Consider the following 6,834-nt stretch of genomic DNA (forward strand, 5'->3'; position numbering starts at 1 on the left):
TGATATTACATTTTGGGATTTTTAGCACCAAATGACCCAAAGTAATCCTTGGGTTCGTAGAAGAAAAACGTCTGCGAAGGAGAGCGTACTTTTTTGCCAAAATATGAAGTTCCTTTTTTATTTTTTGATTTGAAAACGAAAAACGAAAATTGAGTTTAAATTTTTTTTTTTATTGAATTAAAAAAGAAAAATTGATAAAAAAATTGAAATTTGTTTTTATTTTAAAATGAAAATTAAATGTCCCTTTTAGGTCACGGATTCAGTAGTCTTCTTTAAAAAAGAAAATCTTTGTGTGTTTACCAACTTAATTTTTTAGATATATATTAATTTAAAAAATCACAAAATTCTCTTCGAAGATATCAAGAACAAGGAGTCACCCCAACAAATCCTTTGGTCCGGAACTCCTTTTTTGATTGTTGGAAAAAAACCTTTTTGGTAGGAAGTTCTGTCCCGGCTGATAACTACACGGTTTTTTTGGGTGACGAAAACAACTATCCGTCATGTACTTGCTTGGATTGTCGTAAAACCTTGTTGCCCTGTAACCACATCCTATCTCTCATTAGTGGCAAGGTCGCAGATGTATCCTGGAAATCTTTATCGTCGCGATACATCTCCTTTTTTCATTTTGGATCATGAAGTTGTTAGCAAGGAGGTTACTTTAGAAGATAACCAAATGTAGAACGATTTTATTGCATCAATGATGTCGAAACCGAGTCCGTTTTAATGGATTCTATTCCTAAAATATGTTTTCTAAATAGGTTCAAGGCCTCGTCTTGCAGAGAAATTTAAACCAAATCAAAAGCTTGTCATTCATAGTGTATGATAATGATGCACTAGACCACCTTCATGAAACCTTGACTCAGGCTTTAAATGATCTATCATTTTATGCTCCCAAGGAAGACAATTTGGTTGTGGAAAGACCAAAAGTTATAGGATCAACATATTTAAATAAAAAATTCCAACCTCTCCCAAAACCAAAACCAAAAAAATCGGCGTTTTCGGGAAGAGTCGGTTTGGCTGCTGAAAAAAAAAGTTTTCATCCATAATCAACATTGTCTCTAAAAAAGAAGAAAATCATGCGACGTCTGTGGTTGAAGAGTTCCCTGAATGCGATCCATCTGTCATTTATGATGTACCAATGGAGCAGGAGCAGTTTAATGACGCTGCTGCTCAACTATTAATAAAATCTGGGTAAATCGGGGATCTGGGTAAAAAGTGCGTCTAAAGAAAGCCACATTTAATGCCGAAGTACTTTAAATAAGAGTTAATTTTAAAATTTTAAACCACGGAATGGCATTTTGGATAAAGCATCTTCCGTGAAGTTGTCTCTCTAATTGTCGCAATTGTCTAATTGAACGCAAAACTTAGCGGTATGGATTTGACACTTTGTAAGTTCAAATACTAAATCTGATTTAACTACAGTATCTACGTTACTTGGCGGAACAAATCCAATTCGTTTTATTGACTGCTTTCAACGACTGACTAATTTGTACGTTTGCTTATCAATTTCCACTTGTTTGTTTTTCGCCAGACCTCTATCCTAACCAAATAAATTTGAAGGCACAAATAGAATGACTATTTTGAAAATTTATACATTACAAAATTTCGGGAAAAAAAATTACTAAAGTGCCTTGTATCTTCTAAAATTATGTCCTTTTTTATTTTAATTTTACTTATTTCTTGCGTAATACGAGAGTAGACACTCTTTGTACTTGAAACTTTTTACACGCAAAATCGCAACGAACATGGTAAAGTTTCGCGCTTAAAATGTAAAACTAACTGGGAACGAAGTTGACACTTCAACGCTGTAATTGTTTTTTATTTTTTTTTTAAATTATATATATTATATTTAGAAATTATAAAATTACATAGTATCATCCGTTTATTCGGCTTGATACCTTGAAAATTCAAACATACGTTATTTTATATAATTTTGTTTTGGTCTATTTCTATAGCGAGAGACCGCCGCTCAAAATATATAATATATATATAATACTATTTCGGCTATCGGAATTCCCTTATTTCAGATAGTGTGTTGGTCAAAGACATGTCGATATCAGATATGTTAACATCCCGCCGCAATGATCTTGATCCACGCAGGCATAGCAATGTCGATCGGAGTAACGAAAAGCAAATTTTCGTTCTGACAAACGTCGTAGCGATAGACGTTGGTATACCACGTTTATCTGTTATCAACTCAGCAAGACGTTGATAGAATCTCTTGCATTCTCTTCCTAACCCACCGTGTGTAGAAAACACCAAAGGTGTAAAAGAACCATTTTCAACCTGCAAAACCCTTTCGTTGTATAACCTTTTCTTTTCTTGCTCATTTCTTTCATAGCAACGTTTGATTTCTGTGTTCCTATACCTCTGGGCGTTAAGGTCAAAGACCCTGACATCGCAGAATACCCGTTGGCCAGGAATCCAGAAACCAAGTGCGCTAACATCTAATCGGGCTTCATTGGATGTGATCGCACTTTTCTGGTCAAAGCGTTCGTTTTGTAGTGGAGCAAGCATCGGTTCAATTCGTACGTCTTTACACACTTCTTTCAAAAGCTGAGCAGTTATATCACGAACTTCGTTATGACGTTGTGTGACAAACCCACCCTTTTTGCAGGATAACGCATGAGCAAGATCAAACTTTGAGCCACATGCACATTCAAATGGTAACCTGGGTAATTCCCAGTTATATCGAATTCTCAATGCGTCGAAAAACTGCTCCTTTGTGAGGTAGTAACCACTCTCTTTTATTGGCAGAGTCGTCAACCATTTTGACGCACCTATTTCCTGATTTGCTTCGTTCTGCCTCTTAGCACTTTCATCCATTTGTGACAATAGTCCTTGCAGAATGTTTTGATGGCTTTTATTTCTCTCAGACTTTATTTGGCTTTTCGTTTTGCTGATCTCGTTCGCATTTTCATTTTGTCTGAGAAGAATATTTACGAGCTCCGTCGTCATTTTCCGAGAATTCTCGTATTCTGTGTCAGAAACATTCTCAAGGATTTTTATTCCTAGACCTCCGAGACGTGGTGGCAAGGACATTAGCTCCCTCTCTACATCGTTTACAATATGACCACCAGTAATAGCCGGCAACAGTTGGTGTCTTATTACACTTTCCACTGGTCGCAGTAATGATGATATTTCTGGGATGGTCCGTAAATAGTATGTGAAGCGATGTTGATATCCACTAACATAGCATGTGTAAGCTGCTTGTGGTTCGATAACAGCTATTTCTGAAATTAGTGTGATTTCTTTCACCCATTTCGCGACAATGTCTTCAACGTACTCTTTTCGAAAAGTCTCACTGCCAATAACTGCTCCGAGATGTTGTTCTCCTGTACATGTAATTTGGATATTTGTTTCTTTGAAGTGTGTTTTTGCTCCTTCAATGTTCTTATCTTTCACAATTAGCCATGATTTCTTTGGCTGTGGTTGGTAACCAAATTTTGGGCCTTCCACAATGAGCTCGTCCCACCATTTCCGAATGGTGGAAAAATTTCCAACAGCTGTTAAGTCATCAGCAAAAGCTACCAATTTCATATCAATATCAGCAATGTTTTTCATTCTATCAAGTAATGGTGTGAGTCCTATTGCGTAAATGGCCATCCCCAACGGGTCGCCTTGAGTGGTACCTTCTCTTGAACTCAGTTCAGTTCCACCAATCACAAAAAGTCTCGCAGGCTTTATGTAGCAGTTGTTGATGTATGTTGCTAAAATCGGGCAAATGATCTTGGTATTATGAAGTGTTGCACTACGGTTCAAGCTATTGAAGGCATTTGCAGCATCAACTAATAAGACACATTCGGCTTCTTCACTAGAGTATGCATCTTTCATTGCATGTATAGCAGCTTCGCACCCAGATTCATGACCGGAGCACATTTGAATTTTTGAACAAGATTCAATAACATCATTCTTTGATGCGTACATCACGGCTTTTCCAATAATGCGTCTTAAAACCTCTCCTACTCCGATAGGTCTAAGACCAGGGTTCAAGTCTAAAGGCACAAGACGACATCCTAAATACGCCTCTAAAGAATTATCGTTTACTTCTTCATGGCAAAGTCTTCTTGCAAACTTAGCTATCGCTTTCCGTAAATCTGTTCCTGTTTGTTTTTTATTGCGTAATTTAACGCGTTTGGAACGAAGATAATGCTATCTTTAGATAACACGAGTTATCTTAAGTTACGAAAAATATCGTCAAATTATATTAATAACAGCTCTAATCTCAAGATAACTACAAAGTAAAGATATAATTATCACATTAATATGTTATCTTAAGATTACTCGAGTTATCTTACAATCAGGACATTAATGTGAATATGCACGCATTCCAAAGTCACATTAATAGAGTTATCTTAAGATAACATTTGTTATCTTAAGATAACTGTATTAATGTGACTTTGGAATGCCATAGCCTTCCGCCATCTTGGTTTTTACAATTTGTCCGTTTTGCCGGTTGCCGATCGGTCATAACATCACTCCAAATCATTCCTCAAGGCTCTGTTTTAGGACCACTTTTATTTTTAATTTATATAAACGACTTGAATTGTGGAATTAACTATTCTATGGTACATTACTTTGCTGATGATACAAACCTCCGGCATTTCAGTGACTCTTTGAAACAACTGGCCAAACAAATGAATTTAGACCTCAAGCTTCTCTGCCATTAGCTGAATGCTAATAAGATTTCTCTTTATGCTAGCAAGACGGAGTACATTATATTTAAACCCCTTAATTATGATTTTAGGCTTCTCATCAATGGTAATTATATATGTTCGTGCCCTCTTGTGTGTCCTGTGCCGTCTATTCTACTCGTCAAAGGGTGGCCTTATCCTCGTCTTAGCTTCTGCTATTAGGTAAGGTCTCCCTTCAAAAATAGTTTTTTTGCTGTTTTTTTTTTCTCTCTTCATATTACCAATTTATTTAATTATTTGAACTGAACAGCTATTTGTGATTAATAAAATAATCCTATCTTATCCTATCCAACTCAGGGTGGCCATCAAGAACGAATCCAGCAAGGCTCCGCGACAGACGTCTGTCACGGTTGCTACGTCGCGCAGGTAAGAGTGGCTCTTGTTTGTTTTGCCCTGATTATTGGAGCTGGGTTTACGGTTAATGGAGCTAGGTTTACGTCTGCTGGAGCCGGGTGTATGACTGCTCTGTTTTGTTCGTCTTGCTGCTGTTTCCAGTACCAAGTATCGTCTAAATGAACCTGTTTGTTGTCGACATGATAAGGCTAACGTCATCCTTGTGTCGACGCACGGTGGAATTGTTGTCTTGACTCTGCAGAATTAAACCCGATTTCCCGTCATGCTTACCACGTTATAGCTGGATCTTTTGTATAGAGGCTTGCATTTCGACTGTTGTTTTTGTTTAGCAGCAAATACTTTATCGCCTGGTAGTGCTTGGTATGGACGACGTTTGACGCGGCTGTTTTGACGCTCACCTCGATCACGCCTCTGCTTTTTGTCTTGCAGTCGAGCCTCCTTACCTTGGTTATCGGGGTATATGTTTCTTGAGAATTCTCAATGACATCCATGACGAACCAGGATATTTCCTGGTGCTAAACCGGTCGTGGGTGCGGTGTTAAGCAGACAAGAGTTCATTCAACGACTGGTCACGGTTCTGCTTCGTCTCGAATGCTACTTTCATGGATTTTCCAATGGGTCGCATAAATGTTTCTGTAGGAGTTTGTGGCTGGTATGGAAATATTTCTGTGTATGAAATACCGTTTATGTCAAGTAGGTGTCAAACTCGTGGCTGTTAAATGGAGAACCGCTGTCATTTCGGTAATTTTCAGGGTACCCGTAGTTCATGTATATGTCATTTACTGCTGACAGTACCGGCTTTTCTTACGTTGATGGCGCTATTTTCTCTGCAGGGAATATGGAAAAGTTATCTTGAACAACGAGAATATGTTTCTTATCAGGATAAAAAAAATCGATGTTGACGTCTTCTCATGTGGTTTCGCTAGTTCCCAATGCAATTACGGGCTCTTTCGTTGTTTTCTTTGTGAAGAGTTGGCATCCTTGACATGTGTTGATTTTCTGAGTTACCAATTCATTTAGTTCTGGAAACCAGTAATGTGTTGTCAGTGTCCTCTTCAGTCTACTAGCTTCGGGGTGTCCACCTAGGCGCGCTTAATCGATAGCAACTTTCCAACACGACTTTGGTGGAATAATTCGTTCTTCAGGAGCAAAACTTCATCTGATTCCGTTAGATAGTCCAAGATTTTGTCTTCTTTTGGAATCTTTCCACGTTTAAGGTGCTTGCTTAGACGTGCAAGCACTTCGTCAGCTTTCGATTTTTCTATGATCTTTTTCATTGAAATTGCTTCTAAGCATGGAGAGAATTGCAATAGCCGTACGGCTTTCTCTAATTTGTTAGTTTCGTTGGAAAGGGATAGCTAGGCGTGATATGAAATCAGCGAGGTCCACGTTGCCAGCACGCCGTTATACTTCGTAATCAATGTCCTGATGACGTAATTTAATACGATCAGTTCGAGCAGATTCTTTTCTTGTGCTGCCAAAGATACTCACCAACGGCTTGTGGCCAGTTAGTACGATAGCTATAGGCCCTCCAACGAGATAAGTTTGAAATCTCCTAAGGTCAAAATCCACTGAAAGTGCTTCGAGATCGATCTGGGCACATCTGCACTCGATTGGTGTTGTTGCTCTGCTGCCAAATGCTATTGGTTTTGCATCTTCTGGGTCCCTGTGCCAGCATTGCTGAAATACCACTCAAATGGGTATCAGTGAATAAAAATGTGTTATGATTCGGATAAAAAAAGGAAGCAATGCATCCTTACTGAGCGAGTGTTTCTACTCTTCGAAC

This window comes from Hydractinia symbiolongicarpus, chromosome 1 (assembly GCF_029227915.1).
Source record: "Hydractinia symbiolongicarpus strain clone_291-10 chromosome 1, HSymV2.1, whole genome shotgun sequence".
In the NCBI taxonomy this organism is placed as follows: Eukaryota; Metazoa; Cnidaria; class Hydrozoa; order Anthoathecata; family Hydractiniidae; genus Hydractinia; species Hydractinia symbiolongicarpus.